Source organism: Salvia miltiorrhiza, unplaced genomic scaffold, assembly GCF_028751815.1.
Source record: "Salvia miltiorrhiza cultivar Shanhuang (shh) unplaced genomic scaffold, IMPLAD_Smil_shh original_scaffold_252, whole genome shotgun sequence".
Lineage (NCBI taxonomy): Eukaryota > Viridiplantae > Streptophyta > Magnoliopsida > Lamiales > Lamiaceae > Salvia > Salvia miltiorrhiza.
Window position 1 is genome coordinate 208,999 of NW_026651510.1, and position 16,024 is coordinate 225,022.

The 16,024-nt window shown below is 37.4% G+C and overlaps 2 long non-coding RNA genes across 3 annotated transcripts; one reads left to right on the forward strand and one right to left on the reverse strand.

Moving 5' to 3' along the window:
- Nucleotides 1-1,605: 1,605 nt before the first annotated feature.
- Nucleotides 1,606-4,068, forward strand: LOC131003669 (uncharacterized). 2 transcript variants are annotated; one of them, XR_009094762.1, is made up of 3 exons: nucleotides 1,606-2,152; nucleotides 2,849-2,922; nucleotides 3,910-4,068. It is a non-coding gene; the product is annotated as an uncharacterized LOC131003669 (long non-coding RNA). The 2 variants fall into 2 exon arrangements; XR_009094763.1 differs by having other exon boundaries at nucleotides 1,606-1,881.
- A 1,183-nt stretch (nucleotides 4,069-5,251) lies between these two features.
- Nucleotides 5,252-15,619, reverse strand: LOC131003670 (uncharacterized). Its single transcript, XR_009094764.1, has 3 exons — nucleotides 15,557-15,619; nucleotides 5,823-5,882; nucleotides 5,252-5,314 (listed from the first exon to the last, which is right to left on the reverse strand). It is a non-coding gene; the product is annotated as an uncharacterized LOC131003670 (long non-coding RNA).
- Nucleotides 15,620-16,024: the final 405 nt, after the last annotated feature.

Here is a 16,024-nt window from a genome sequence, read left to right on the forward strand (position 1 = left end):
AATGTTGGTTAGTGTTGTTTTTTTTTTGGGGGGGGGGGGGGGGGGGTAACGGAAATAAACGTGTATTTAATATCATTGATTTAATGATTCTTAGTTCTATTTTATTTTACTATCATACGTTTATTACATAGTCGTTTGAAGTTTTGATAAATAAGCATTCTGAAAATCTAAATTATAGAGTAAGTAGTGATTTGTTGAAGAATTATTTTGTGGATATGATTTACCTATATTTTAACCAATCGCTTATGCATTAATAATTGTGATCTTGATCAAAATACAGGCATATATGTACGAAATTAATTTATTTATCTATGCATGTAGTCATGATATTTGAAGTAAAAAAGTTAATAATCGAAATTGACCTCCTTATTATTTAAAGTAATATAATCAGTACATTAATTTTGATGGATAATTGTGTTAGTTAAAAAAATATAATCCATATATACGAAATAACATAAATAAGATTTTGCGGGGACAATCGCAAAATCTTATAACTGACAGAGTTTTTGCCTAAATGGGTCAACATTTCTACACAAAACATGTGCTATCTAAACGAAGTACCAAAAAAGGAAGCTAAAGTACCCTCCATAATACAGACCCGGCAAAATATTAAAACACATTAACGGTGTATCCAAAAACATACTACACACAACCGACATACACACTAATAATCAGTGAGCCTAAATATAGTACGAGCAACGTGACATCTGTAATCAGCCAAGAACTTCTCATCCATGGACTTGCGCCTATTCCAAGCTGGGTTCAGAATACGATCCACATGCATGCAGGCGAAGGCACCGAACTGACAGAGTCTACTTGGCAGAACGTCTGAGATTGTGCCATAACTCGCAAATCCATTTCATAACTTTTTCCGGCGATGATTTGTTTTGCTTCCAATAATCAGTCCAAAAAATTAGACGAGGTAGCAAACGAGTGACGGGCTTCAAACGAGCCTTTCTGGCATTTAACTCCTTCTCGCTCAAATTAAAGGTTTTCGAGTCGTACAATTCGACTATCCAATCCTTCAACAATACCCGAACAGTCACCCAATGAGTCTTGTCTACATTGCATACCATGACCACCTAAAGCTGATAAAATAAATATGGTTAAACGCGAAGCTAAAATAAACAAAACTATTCATCTGTACATGTTACCTGTCCGCTTACTTTTCACACTACAAGAATTGAGCACATAGACAACACAAAATAGACAACATAGTTTAGTAAATATGTTGTCAATTACTATATAGACAACTGATATAGTCAAATGTGTTGTCTATAACCACAAAAAATATGGTCATAGACAACAGAATCTGAAATATGTTGTCTATGACCACTATTAGACAATAGTTTTTATTTTGTGTTGTTTATTAGCACAATAAACAAGCGGTGGTCCTAAAATGTTGTCTTTATTCGATACCTATAGACAACTGTGTAAAAAATGTATTGTCTATTATATCATTAGACAACAAATATTAACACACTTGTGTATTTTTAGTAATATAAAAAATAAACTCTCTCCTATTCTTTTTAAAATATCGATTGAGGTTTGCAACAGTTTTTCTTTTTCTCTAGATCTCTATTTCTCGTCCCCAGACCCCGACTATGGAACGTTATTTTTTTTTCTCTCTCTATTCCCTCTCTCTGCCGCCCCCTCTGACCTTTTTCACCTCCGGCGATTTCACCGTTCATCTTCACCACCGGCACGGCGAACACTGCTGGTTGCTGTCCTCTCGATCCACTCCCAATCTCTGAATCACAATTAAAATCCCTAATTTCATCTAGGGTTTTCAGCCTCTCGAATTTTCCAACCTTCCGACGAGCATCACCGTCGCCGTCGTCGCCGCGTCTTCACCCCGCCTGAGCCGCGACGCAGCTGCAGGTACTTCCCCCTTTCTCTCTCCATGGCGGCTGTTGCGGATTGCTGCTGCACATGCAGCGCCCGCGACCGCGCCTTCGCTGTGGCGTGTGGCCGCTGCTGCCCTCTCTTATTTCTCTCTTATAGTTGGCTAACTGCCGGACGAGCTAGGGCTGCTGACCGATCTGCAGTCTTCCACATAAACTCCAACAGATTCTACAGCCTTGTTTCTGAATACCTTCAAAAAATTGAAGTTGCTTTTCGAGCTGGATTTGATCAACAATCGTTTCGTCGGGTATGATTTGATTTCGATGCTTTCAGTAGTTTAGTGTTTAATTCAGCTCAGTTTCATCTCATGTTTTAGTTTGTGGTTCTAATTTGTAATCTCCTTGATGCCTTATTCATTAGATCTTAAGTTATTTCCTGATTATATTTGTCGGATTTTGTGGTTGGTTTTTTCTGGATTGTTTATTCGTTCACACCATGTGTTCCTTTTTTTTTTGCTTGAAGGATAGTTTAAAAACTGAAACAACTAAGGAGCACGAAAAAATAGAGTGACGAGCCATATCTGTGTATTACAATATTATATTTATACTTGGGAGTTTTAAAGTCCATTGTCGGGGCTAGTGGGAGTGTTATTTTTTAAATTGGCAATTTGAAACCATATTAGTATATGTTTGGATGGCTGATGGGAGTGTAATATCTAAAGGTGATTTGCATGTTTTTATTAAAGTATTATTTATAAATTTTAAGTGAAGTATTTCTTAATTGAGTTTAGTGTATTAACTGAATTCATTAAAACTTAAACCTCATCAATGTATTTGGTTCAGCTACATAAATTTTCTTACTTGTTACTTGTTACATTAAAAGGTTAGGAGGCAAGGAGTACTTTGTTCTTAAAGGCATAATGACATTTCTCCCTCTAGAATTTACTTCTTAATTTCTTGTTCAGGTGTAAATTAATTTATTCCTCTCTTTCCATTTGTCTTAGGATGTCTTCCTACACTTGCCACTATCCCCATAAATATTGGGTTTTACAGAGCTCTTTCTAATACAGCAGATGAGGTAAACTCCCCCACCATCTTGTGCTTCCCTCTTCAGTTTCTTTTTCCTTATTTTAAGAATAGGTTAGGCTTTTCTGTTGTATGTTATGTTGAACCCTTTATTTTTTTTAATTGGTCTTCTAACTTTAAAATCAAGCGATTGTTAATGGAAGGCTTCTTCTGGATACCCTCACTATTTGGTCCGACAACTGTTGCTGCTAGGCAAACTGGCAGTGGTACCCCTTAGCTTTTCCTCTACATTGTAAGACTTATCGTCCTCCTCCATTCTATATCAAAGATGTGCATTACTTGATGTCTAAAGTTTGCACGCATGTTTGTATTGGGCTAATGTGGTTGAATACCATTTGCATGATAATTTACTTGGTAATAGACCAACAAGTCCTGTTAAAATATTAAATTTGAATTCATATGTAATATTTATATTCATTACGTGATGTGCAAAAAAGTTTTTTGTGATATGGAAATAGTAATGTTCAAGTGAAATCCTATTAACCAATCTTTTTTGATCTTATTTTAACTATGCGGTGGTATCATCTTTAATAGGTCTCTCTCTATGAACGTGATCCAGTTCCTTCTAATTCTTTATTTTTATGTTTTCTAACTCAGAAGATGGTCATCCTCCCCTTGGGTGGTCATATACTTTTTTATTTTGCATGTTCTTCTAGTTGTCTCTCAATATATCTGTACAGATCCTCCACAGGTTTGTCATTTCTATCACATATTTGATTAGCTTTTGCTACACTGGAAATAAAAGGTTGTTGTATATCTTTAGTTATGTGTTTTTTCCTGTGATGGTAAAGGAGGATATTGTGGGAGAGATATTGATGTTAAATGTCACTTCAACACCCAATCAACCATTTACTTATGCGTGTTTATCTTTTAGCTCCCCATTTTTTGTCCAATTCTCTTATTTGAATAGATGACGGTTTTTTTTAATCTCTGACTTTTTATTTGAATCATATTTTGTTATTCTGTTCAAAATCTCCAGGTTTAAACAAAGAGAGGAAGAGATGAGGAAAGCTGAGGAGGCGGCAACTAATGGGCATCAGATTACAAATTGCTGTGAACGGTAATGAAGTAAACTCAGAATTGAAGGATAATGAGAGGTCATCTGCTGCTAGGGAAGAAACTCGTGATAAGAGTGATGATGAAGGTAAATTATATATATATATATATATATATATATATATATATATATATATTTCTTTTGTTCATTTAATTTTAGAAATTTAGATGATTTTAAATCTTACAGCCGTTGTATGTTATTTTGTTCATGTAGATGGAAGCTAGGTGGATGGTTCAATTTATTGGATGCTTGGTGGTGAATGTTCAAGGCTGGAGATATTAGAGGTTTTTTTTTTTTGTAGATAAATGAAGGCGTAGTTAGTGATGATTCAATTGTAATGTCTTTTGATGAAATATCAAACAAGATGTTTGACTTTTATTATATCAATCGAGTTTTTATTAATGGTTTCTGAATTCTGAGTATTGTTTGGTTATTTGATATTTAAGTATTTAATTTTATCACGTATGTTAGTATTACAAAATAGAGGATTTGAATATTATAAAAAAAAATATTTAAATTCGATCATAGAATAGACAATAGACATTACATGTTGTTTAAAATAATATAGACAATAGATATTACATGTTGTTATTAACCGCTCAGACTATTGTCTATATTATCATAGACAACAGTTACTAAGAATTGTCTATCACCACCTGTTTGTTGTCTATGTTCACATAGACAACAGATAATATATGTTGTTTATTATCTTCTGACTGATATCTATGTTAAAATAGACAACATATAATATATGTTGTCTATGAGCACCCCAGAATAGACAACACCGATGACAACAACAGACATTTTCTATATAGACAACACTAAATATCTGTTGTCTATGTGCTCAATTCTTGTAGTGTCACTTCTTTGCGATGTCAATTATGGCTTGTGGACAAGACCATTTTTTATACAAATTCCTCCCGCAAATAGACCTGTTATGCGGATTTGGGCCGTGTGTCACGACCGAACTTAATTAAGGATAATTAAACCGGGAAACCATGACTAAGGGAGGGAGATAAGAAGCGGGAGTAGAAAAGGGAAATGAATAAATAGAGAAGGATCATACTTTTCATTAATAACGAAGGAAACATCTAATATATATAACGAAGGTTTAGTTGCAATGAATCGATTGAACTAGTAAGTTCGGATATTTCCGACTTAGCCATAATAACATAAGACTTCTTTGAGTACGCAGCGGAAGTAATACGGTTTCTGATTACATGTATGAAGACATGTACCCAAGAGTTTTTCAAAATATATATATATATATTGTCGAGACAAAAGAAGTTCCTGCTCGTCACTTCATCACCATCGGCTACTGCTCAACCTGCACATTTAGAAATACATGCAGGGCTGAGTACAAAGGTACTCAGTGGGCACATATGCCTACTATGAAATATAACATGCTTCGTAAAGTTGTAAATTGTCATGCCATCATAAACAGTACAGCAAGGGAGTTTTTCATGAAATAAGCCCAAGCTTACTAAATTCATTTGTGATTCTTAAAGTTCGACTGCAGTCTAAGTTCTCTTGTAATCTATCATATCTGGAACTTTGTGCCGGAGAGGTGGCCACCTCTCACGGTCACTTGACCGGCCAACCCGCTAGATGACTCACGGTCACTGGTGTACACTAGCCCTGGCAGGATAGCTATCAACTGCTCAAGACCCGAATTCGATTACATGATAAAAGTAACATCAGATAGATATCATACTGAAATTGAAACATTTTATGGCAGGACAATATTTGAAATAACTTCAATTAATTTAGTCATGAAATAACTTGCTTGAACGTAACATTTAAACTCATTTGATATATATGAAAGTAATGCCCACCTGATAGCAACTTTATGTGGTACAGTAGCTCCTTGACTGATTATTAATCTCGCGCTTGACCTTTATTACGAGAATATAAATAAGACTTTAAATCGAGGGAAAATTCTCAATTAAATGAGAATGCGTAATTTAACTATGCATGAATCTTGTATGCATGAACTATAATTCTGAAATAATAATCAGGGAATTTCTATTGTTAATCCAGGCTATTGGATTTAAACAAAAGCTAAGTCTCGTCTCATGATTCCGAAAAATTAACGAAAATTAATCCGTTTTCTTCAGGGTGTTCTAATCCGTCGATTAAATAAATCCCGCTCCTTGTAGTCGATAGAAAAGAAATAAAAGCTTAGGCTTATTCTCTTTAACCTCGTAAAACTCAATCGAGCTTAATAAATGGGAGAAAGTACTGTTGCAAGTTTAAATAATTAAAAGGCTCGACATAAGGCAGCCTAATAATTAATTAAGTAAAAGTGGCCTGAGTAATTAAATGAAAGGTCCAATTGAAATAATTCATTGGCTCAAATAGCTAAATAAATCTTGGCCCAAATGATTAAAATAATTGATTGGCTGGGCTCAAATAAATAAATCAAACGAGGCCCAATTAATAAATTAGAAACTCCAGCCCACAATAAAATAACAAGCCCAAGATATTTAAAGAAGTTCGGCCCAAATAAAATATTTCAGCCCAAGTGACTGAATTACTAATTGGGCTTAATAATGACAATTTGAAATATTATGAGTTCGAATGATTAAAAAGGTTCAACATATATAATACAATAGTCCAATTAAATAGAATGAGTGAGGCCCAATCCGTTAAAAATTCTCAGCCCAATAGAAGATAATAAAGACCCAATCAATCAATGCAGCTGGGCTTTTTAATATAACTAAACTCGGCCCAATTGAAAAATAACATAAGTTAGGCCCAATTGAAAAATAACATAAGTCCAATAGAAATAAAAAAAAAACAAAGGCCCAATAGAATGACCCAACCCTTCCTTATCTCTCCCACTCGGTCTCTCTCTCTTCTCACAGACGCACGCCTCCTTCTCTTTATTCTCACAATAGCATCTCGGCTCTTTCCTTTCACACAGGTCGGCTCCTCCTTCCCCGGCCGTGCGGCGGCCGTCGGCTCCGATTGGCTTCGATTTCCGACACGTCTAACCTCAGCGTGGTCTTCCCTGTTCCTTCGGTCCATTTGCAGAACCCAATCGAGCCCTGAATTTCGGAAAGTTCATCGCCGCTGTCGTACCTCCGTCTGGGATCCGGCGAGCGATCGCCGCCTGGGAGCGGCTCCGTTCATCTCCCCTCGTCTCAACCCTGAAAGGGAAAGCACAATCTCTAATCTCCCTGAATCGAAATCGCCGCCGCTGTAACTCCCGGCGAACAGAGGGGTCTCGTTCGTCCTCCTACGTCGGGCTCTTATTCTCAATCCGATGAAGGCGTAGCAGAAGCTCTAATTTCCTCCGAATCTGGAAGCATCGCCGTCGCTGTTCTCTGGCCATCAATCGGCGGAGCCGGCGTCCTCTCGCCTCCTCCCCTTAATCGTTCAGGTCCCGATTCAGACGTCAAGGTGGGCAGGGAGTCGAGCCCTGTTTCTTTTCCGCCTCTGCCGCTATGGATCTGCCGCCGTCGTCGCCGTCGTCTTGGTTTGACCGAACAGGCAGCCGGCCTCATTTCCTAAAGCTAAGTTCCAAATCTCCGTTTTCTTTTTTTTTCGTTGCGTGATTGAGTTTCGATACGAACATAAATTTCCTCGAGTAAGAATCTAGTACTTAGCATTCTATGTGTGTGAGCATGCTGTAGCAAGCTTATATTCGATTCATGAGCTAAGGTATTCTCATTCTTTTTGTCTGTGGAGTCTGATTTCATATGCATAAACTGATCATGTTTGAGGATGTGAGATGCGTATGTTGAGAGGGTGACTGAGATAGTGTAAATACCTTGATGTTTAAATGTTATGTGTTGGAGGCTGTTGTTGATTTCAGCAGGAAAAGAACTGAAATAAAGATGGTTATTTTAACATATGCAGGAGGAATCAAGAACAGGATGGTGAAAACTTAAGCCCGGCTTACCTCTTCGAAGTTCCGGTAGCCACCAGACCAACTTCCTCCCTTTTGATTGTTGATGCGTGAATGAAGAACTAGGGAATTTTGTTGGCTGACCAAATATAAGGGAGAAGGAGTTGTTGAGTTCTACATCTCCTATAACATGCTTGAAAGAGGGCAGCAGGTGTAGGGTGGCTGACTTGACAGCTTGCTTATCCCCACACGCATGCTTTTCCTTTTCTTTTCTGATTGACAGCTTGCTGCCGTAATAATAGAAATGTAGGGAGTAGGCTAGGAATTGAGTGATGTTTGTAATAGATAGTGTAGAGTTGCGGCTGATTGTAAAGTTTGAAAAGTTGTGGTGTGACTAATAAAATCCTTTAATATCTTGATAAAGCGGTATGTGATATTAATCCCGTTTCTTGCTAATATAGCGTATCTGTAATACTAATCCCGGGTTTTGTTAATAATACTAAATACTCTAATAATTCTCGTATTTCTATAGCTGACTTTTCGTCTATTAATATCGTGACTCGTAGAATCAATCTAAATTAAATCCGTAAATTTAATTCACTTCACAATTCGGAGTAAACTCATGACTCAAGTAATAAAGTTAAATAAATAGAAGTAATATTTCTATTGCAAATAAAATAATAACTTGACTTCGCTAAGTCAATTATCATTCTGAAATAAATCATTGACTACTCAATAATTCAATCGTGGTCATCTCAGGTAATGGCATCTAATTCAGAACTCTGAGCTGAATTAACTGAATATTAATCACGGGATTAAATCAACTGAAAGATGTAAAAATAAATATTGCATTTATTGCTCTTAATCTTAAAATAAAATAGCGGGCTACTACATACTACCCTTCTTAACAAAAATTTCGTCCCGAAATTTGCATATCATTGCAAAAAGTTCTGGGTACTCTCTCATCTTGATTTCTGTCAGACTATTTCAATCATCTCATTCATCGTGTCTGGTCCTAAAATTCTCCTTTCACCTACTTTATCTTAGTAGAGTGGTGATCTGTATCTTCTTCCATGCATTGCCTCATAAGACGCCATATTGATTGTTGCCTGATAACTATTATTGTAGGCAAACTCAATCAATGACATTACTGTTCATCACTTTCACCTTTGTCTAGTACTACTTTTAACGTGTCTTCGAGTGTCTGAATTATTCTCTCAACCATCTATATGTTTGTGGGCAAAAGGTGGTACTGAAATTTAACCTTGTGCCTAATTTCTTCTACAAGTTCATACAGAATCTAGATGTAAACCTCGAATCTCAGTCCAAAGTGATTGACACGAGCATACCGTGGAACGCACAATTTCTCAAACATATAATTGTCCTAATTTGTCTGATCCGTATGTGATCGGTATTGATATAAAACGAGCTCATTTCGCAAGTCGCTCCACTATTACCCAGATGGCAGCACTCCCACTTTTCGACTTCGTAAACTAGTCACGACATCTGTTGCAAAGTGCTCTAACTCCCATTATGAGATCTTCAATGGTTGTAATTTTTCATATGGTCTATGGTGCAAAGCATTCACTCGTTGGCATGCTAGGCATCTCTCAACAAGTGTAGCTATATCTTTCCATCGAAATTATTCTTTCAAGTCTTTGTACATTTTATGCTTCCCGGGTGGCCAGTATATGGCGTGTCATGAGCTTCGCTCATTATCTCATCTCTGAATTGTTCATCGTGTGAACACACACAATCTTTCCTTAAACACCACAACATTACCTGATGCTTTGTAACAACCTCTAGGTGTGCCTGATCTTATTGCTATACGTAAATTCCCAAGGTCTCATCATTTGTTTGCGCCTCTAAAATCTTTCTTTCCAAATCGAGCGCTACTACCATCGTTGCGATAATCCCTTCTACAGATTCTAGTGGTTGAACCACTTCTAAATTCATTCTACTAAAATCTTTCATGGGTTCCTTTTCCTGAGTGAGGGGAGATCCCAACTTAAGTTGAGTCTTACGACTCAAGGAATCGTCTACCAAGTTAGCCTTGCATGGGTGGCAGTTAATACTACAGTCACAGTCCTTCGCTAGTTCGAGCCATCTTTACTGTCTCATGTTAAGATCTTCTTGCTCAAAAAAAAAAAAAATTACAGATTTTTATGGTTTGTGAATATCTCGCACCTGACTTCATATAGGTGTTGTCCTTACTGCAGTTAATTCTAGTTTATGAGTTGGCTAGTTCAATTCATGTGGTTAATGCTACCGTGATGCGTATGTTGTCACTCTTCCTTCTTGCGTTAACATGCAACTAAGTACTCTCCTTGGACACGTCTGTATAAATCACATATTCTTTGTCAGCTGTTGGAACAGCTATGGTTAACTTCTCCTTGAGCTTCTTGAAATCTTTTCTTACATACTTATGTCCAAGGAAATTTAATTCCCTTCCTGAGTAATTGGGTCATTGGTCTTGTTATTTGGAAAATCCTTCTATGAATCTCTTATAGCAACCTGCTAATTCCAAGAAACTTTTGATCTCATTGAGGTTAGTAGGCGATCTCCACTCATGTACAACTTGTACTTCCTCAGGGTGCACTTTGATCCTTTCTAATGAGATAATATGTCCCGGAAACGTGACTTTGTTGAGCCAAAAATCGCACTTGCAGAACTTAGCATAAAGATGCTTTGTTTTCAATGTTTTTAGGACTATCCTCAGGTGTTTCTCATGGTCCTTCTCGTTCCTCGAGTAGATCAAGACATCATCTACGAAAACTAAGACAACTTGCCTAAGTATGGATGGAACACTCGGTTCATGAGGTCCACGAACATGGCTGGTGCATTGGTCAATCCAAATGACACCACTACGAACTCATAGTGTCTATATCTGGTTCGGAAGACCATCTTGGGTACATCTTCTTATCAAATTTATAGTTGATGGTACCTAGACCTTAAATCTAGCTTTGAGGACACACTATCTCCTCTGAGCTGCTTGAAGAAGTCGTTTATCCTCGATAGAGGATACTTGTCCTTGAGTGTCACCTTGTTCAACTCTCCATAAGTTGATGTATATCCTCGGTAGAGGATACACATTCTCAATGTGCCATCTTTATTCTTTACAAAAGAACGGGTGCACCCCGGTGAAATCTCTAGGAAACATTTGGAAATTCACGTACGATTGTCACGTCTCTTATACTTTTCTCGATTTCTGGTTTTCTGTGCAACTACACAAGGTAGGTTGGACACCCTTTTCTCATCATCTTTGTTGCTTGAGGGGCGGAGATGATCGTCTTTCTCCTACCTATGCTGATCCCATGAAAACGTGTCGGTTCCTTCCCCGGGGTCAAAAAGAAATTTGACTTTCATTGCAAATGATGGTGGCATAGTTCTCGACTAGCCATTCCATTCCTAAAATTGTGTATATGTCTCTCATCGGCATAACATACGAGTTGTTCACTACAACTTTGAAAAATTTTATGCTCAACTCTAAATTCAATCACACATGTGCTATTATTGTTGTTGTTGCTGCCGTTGGCATGGTTACTGCTCTTGGTATGGTTGGGCAAAGCTTGGATTGCTCAAATGCGGAGTTTGAACAGGCAAATTTAGCCTGAGACCCGCCCTTTGTTGCTTATTCAGGTAACGATTTGTAAAATGTTCATTCCAGTTGCTATGCAACAACTTTCATTACCAGTCCTGGTGAGTTTCCCATGGTTCTTGTTCCACTTTGGCAGGGTGGAGTCCCATACTTGTTATCCCCCATCTGTTTTGATGTGTCATAGCCACGTTGTTGGGACGTCTGCCCCTGCTATTACCCTTTTCTTAGCTTGGCCAGGGTTACTATATCCCATTCTCTTTTTCTTTCTCAAAAGTTTTGAGCCCGAGTCTGTTGAGGTACAGACGTAGGCGCAGTTGCTGGTTTCTCTCCCAGCATTGCTGCCTTAATGCCTAACGCTTTGCTAAACGACTCCACGTAAGACGATCCACCATGGCTTGCCAAAGCCATTCTAATCTTGTGCCTCAGTCCGACACAGAATTCTTTTAACCATCTTTTCATATGTGTCTACTTGCTCTAGCGCATATCTTGACGTATCGCAGAACATCATGTCATATGGAGTAATTGTTGTTCTTCCCTGCTTCGGATTGTAAAATTCTATTTCTTTTCTTTTTGCGATAGCTTTTGGGTGTATACTTGTCATATATTCCAGTCTTAAACTATTCCCACGTTAAATTCCCTAACTGCTCAGGTGTCATTGTCTTCCTCCTTGCTTCCCACCATAAGTCAGTTGAAAGAATACGCGAGACGTTCATGCGTAAGAAATTGAAGATGCGCTCACTAGCTTCTCAGCCTTCGTAGGATCTCCTATCTTATCGAAGACAAGTGGGTTTTCTCGTAGATATAGCTATTCTATTCTACATTTTTGTTGTATGGTTAGTGGGGCTTGTTCTGGCCCCGGTACTAGGCCTTTTCCATTATCTCGGGGAATTTTTCCCCCTCCTCTCGGACACCCTCATTTGGTGGCATACTGATGAGTTGACATATAGTCATTAACGCATTATAAAACATACAGATGCATATCATCACTTCTGTAAATTGTTTCTTGATTCTCAAATCTTGTTCGGACTCTTTCTCATGCAAGCATATAAGTAACACGTAGCAGAAGTGACTTGCCGCAAAAGACCAAATAGGTTGCTGAATAGACATAGGAAATTTACATCAATAAAAACTATTTCATTAACATTTGGATATAGATCTACTCATCTATCTAAGTACTACACGTGGTGGACTGGTTGTCTAGCAGTTATCACAAAAGAACTTAGTCACATTACGCCCTGTGGACCAGCGTTTCAGTACTAGTACTAGTCAAACAACTAAGCCAGCATAAGGGCATAAAAAGCATCAGAACAATCAACGTTTCTGAAAAACACAAATAACGTTCTACTAAATCCATAAGAGATGGTCTAGTTGGATCACGTGCTTGACCCTTGGGTCGAGGCATACGTGTCTGATGGATTTAATCTGGTGAATACTTGTTTGTCTTTAGGTCACCGAAAATCTACTAACAACTAATAAACCACAATGATTAAAGTCACAAATGGCAATTATGCAAAGTGAATCAACAATTTTGTCAAATGATTGAAAAGGAATGACCTCAGGGTAGAAATGAATTGACTAGGAGGTCGAAACGAAATGACCTAATAATCGAAACCCGTTTGGCTTTTCAGATGAAAGTTTAAATATATATATAGGTTTAGAGACCCATATATGACGACTACTGAGATTTTGGTCATGTGGACTGGCCAGGTCCAACACAATTACTTCTCAGTCACACGGAATTACTTTTCCGAACCTGGTAACTCTTTGTTTATTGGGCTGCAAAAGGTACTTCTGGTCTGAGATCTCCACTTTTTTTTTTCTTCACATCTAAAATTTATCCTTGAGAATATGCTGAAGCTTCCCAAGCTTGGGGTCTTCCTCCTAAAATCAACATTTTTTCTTAAAATCTTTTTTTTACACGAAACAAGACCATTCAAACACATTCGACCTTATTCAATATTCATCCTTTGAACGATCCTAATGTCGTACTTCTTGTATCTAGTGTTCATTCTCATAATGCTTGTAATACATTTATGTAATTCGAAGCACTCTCTCACGCCTTTACAGGAAATAGATTTTGCATCTCTGAGCATCTTTACAAGGTCTGTGTCACCACACACAATACTAAATCATGGAACAACTTTAGTTATTACTTTCATTCTGATTACTAGACTGGATGTTCCACTCGAGACATTCTAGCCGGGGAAATGTCTCTGATCAGCTAAGGTATGTAAACTTAACTTGAGTATACCCTTAGGGTCTCATTAGAATCTCAATATATTAACTTTAGCATCGAACCATTGTCGATACTTTTAACTCTTGTTAAACTCTAAAATATTTTCGGGAACTCCTCTCGTCTTACGCACTTGTGTAGATTTCTCTGGTCGATCATAATGGTCGGTAACTTCTAGTTACCCATGTCACATCTCGTCCTTCCGGTTCGTAGTAGGCGATCATAATCAATAGGGGTTCTAAATCATGCTCATGTGTAATGTAAAAAGGTTCCGAATATCTGAAATTATAAGGTGACAGTTCTAATTGCAACACTATAACATCATTACACTAAGCTTTATGACTCTATGTGAGTCTAATTCTATAGTTCAATCATAAATCATGAAGGTTCTCTTCACGCCACAATTGGTGATAATTGAGGGGTTTGAAATGAGGCTTAGCTCATTACGCAACTGCTAGCTACTCATCACTATGAGCAATGTCTCAAGTAAGTTCTTGTCGGGTCAAGCAATAGTTGGTTCGGTATGTTATCACGGGCGAATAGTCTGAATAAGGAACTATGCCCGTATCACAGACTCATGTGTGACACTCTTCTTTTCGTCTCATTGCATTTTTCTCATTGAATTCTCGTGTCTCTTCAAGTGACATTTGATGTTCTTCCTCTTGCTTAGCTCTTCACTATGGCTATAGTGAAAGATAACTAAATTTCTACCTTCTACTGTTCTTTCGTAACAGTGATCATGCATTCTTAATATTTCTAAGTTTATTGAGATATCTAATCAATCAATAAGACATAAAACTTAAATATAAGCATCTATACATTCGCATGAAACGTGAACTTTTCAACGTTTGATAAAAAAAATCATTACCTCTTTCTTTCTTGTTGAGCGTGATGATGTGATGAAGTGATGAGCTTTTGTCGACTGACGCTTTTATATTAATATCCAAATTAGGGCTAATAGATAACTCTTGGGTTCAGAGCAAACGAACTGCTCTGATACCACTCTGTCACGACCGAACTTAATTAAGGATAATTAAACCGGGAAACCATGACTAAGGGAGGGAGATAAGAAGCGGGAGTAGAAAAGGGAAATGAATAAATAGAGAAGGATCATACTTTTCATTAATAACGAAGGAAACATCTAATATATATAACGAAGGTTTAGTTGCAATGATTCGATTGAACTAGTAAGTTCGGATATTTCCGACTTAGCCATAATAACATAAGACTTCTTTGAGTACGCAGCGGAAGTAATACGGTTTCTGATTACATGTATGAAGACATGTACCCAAGAGTTTTTCAAAATATATATATATATATTGTCGAGACAAAAGAAGTTCCTGCTCGTCACTTCATCACCATCGGCTACTGCTCAACCTGCACATTTAGAAATACATGCAGGGCTGAGTACAAAGGTACTCAGTGGGCACATATGCCTACTATGAAATATAACATGCTTCGTAAAGTTGTAAATTGTCATGCCATCATAAACAGTACAACAAGGGAGTTTTTCATGAAATAAGCCCAAGCTTACTAAATTCATTTGTGATTCTTAAAGTTTGACTGCAGTCTAAGTTCTCTTGTAATCTATCATATCTGGAACTTTGTGCCGGAGAGGTGGCCACCTCTCACGGTCACTTGACCGGCCAACCCGCTAGATGACTCACGGTCACTGGTGTACACTAGCCCTGGCAGGATAGCTATCAACTGCTCAAGACCCGAATTCGATTACATGATAAAAGTAACATCAGATAGATATCATACTGAAATTGAAACATTTTATGGCAGGACAATATTTGAAATAACTTCAATTAATTTAGTCATGAAATAACTTGCTTGAACGTAACATTTAAACTCATTTGATATATATGAAAGTAATGCCCACCTGATAGCAACTTTATGTGGTACAGTAGCTCCTTGACTGATTATTAATCTCGCGCTTGACCTTTATTACGAGAATATAAATAAGACTTTAAATCGAGGGAAAATTCTCAATTAAATGAGAATGCGTAATTTAACTATGCATGAATCTTGTATGCATGAACTATAATTCTGAAATAATAATCAGGGAATTTCTATTGTTAATCCAGGCTATTGGATTTAAACAAAAGCTAAGTCTCGTCTCATGATTCCGAAAAATTAACGAAAATTAATCCGTTTTCTTCAGGGTGTTCTAATCCGTCGATTAAATAAATCCCGCTCCTTGTAGTCGATAGAAAAGAAATAAAAGCTTAGGCTTATTCGTTTTAACCTCGTAAAACTCAATCGAGCTTAATAAATGGGAGAAAGTACTGTTGCAAGTTTAAATAATTAAAAGGCTCGACATAAGGCAGCCTAATAATTAATTAAGTAA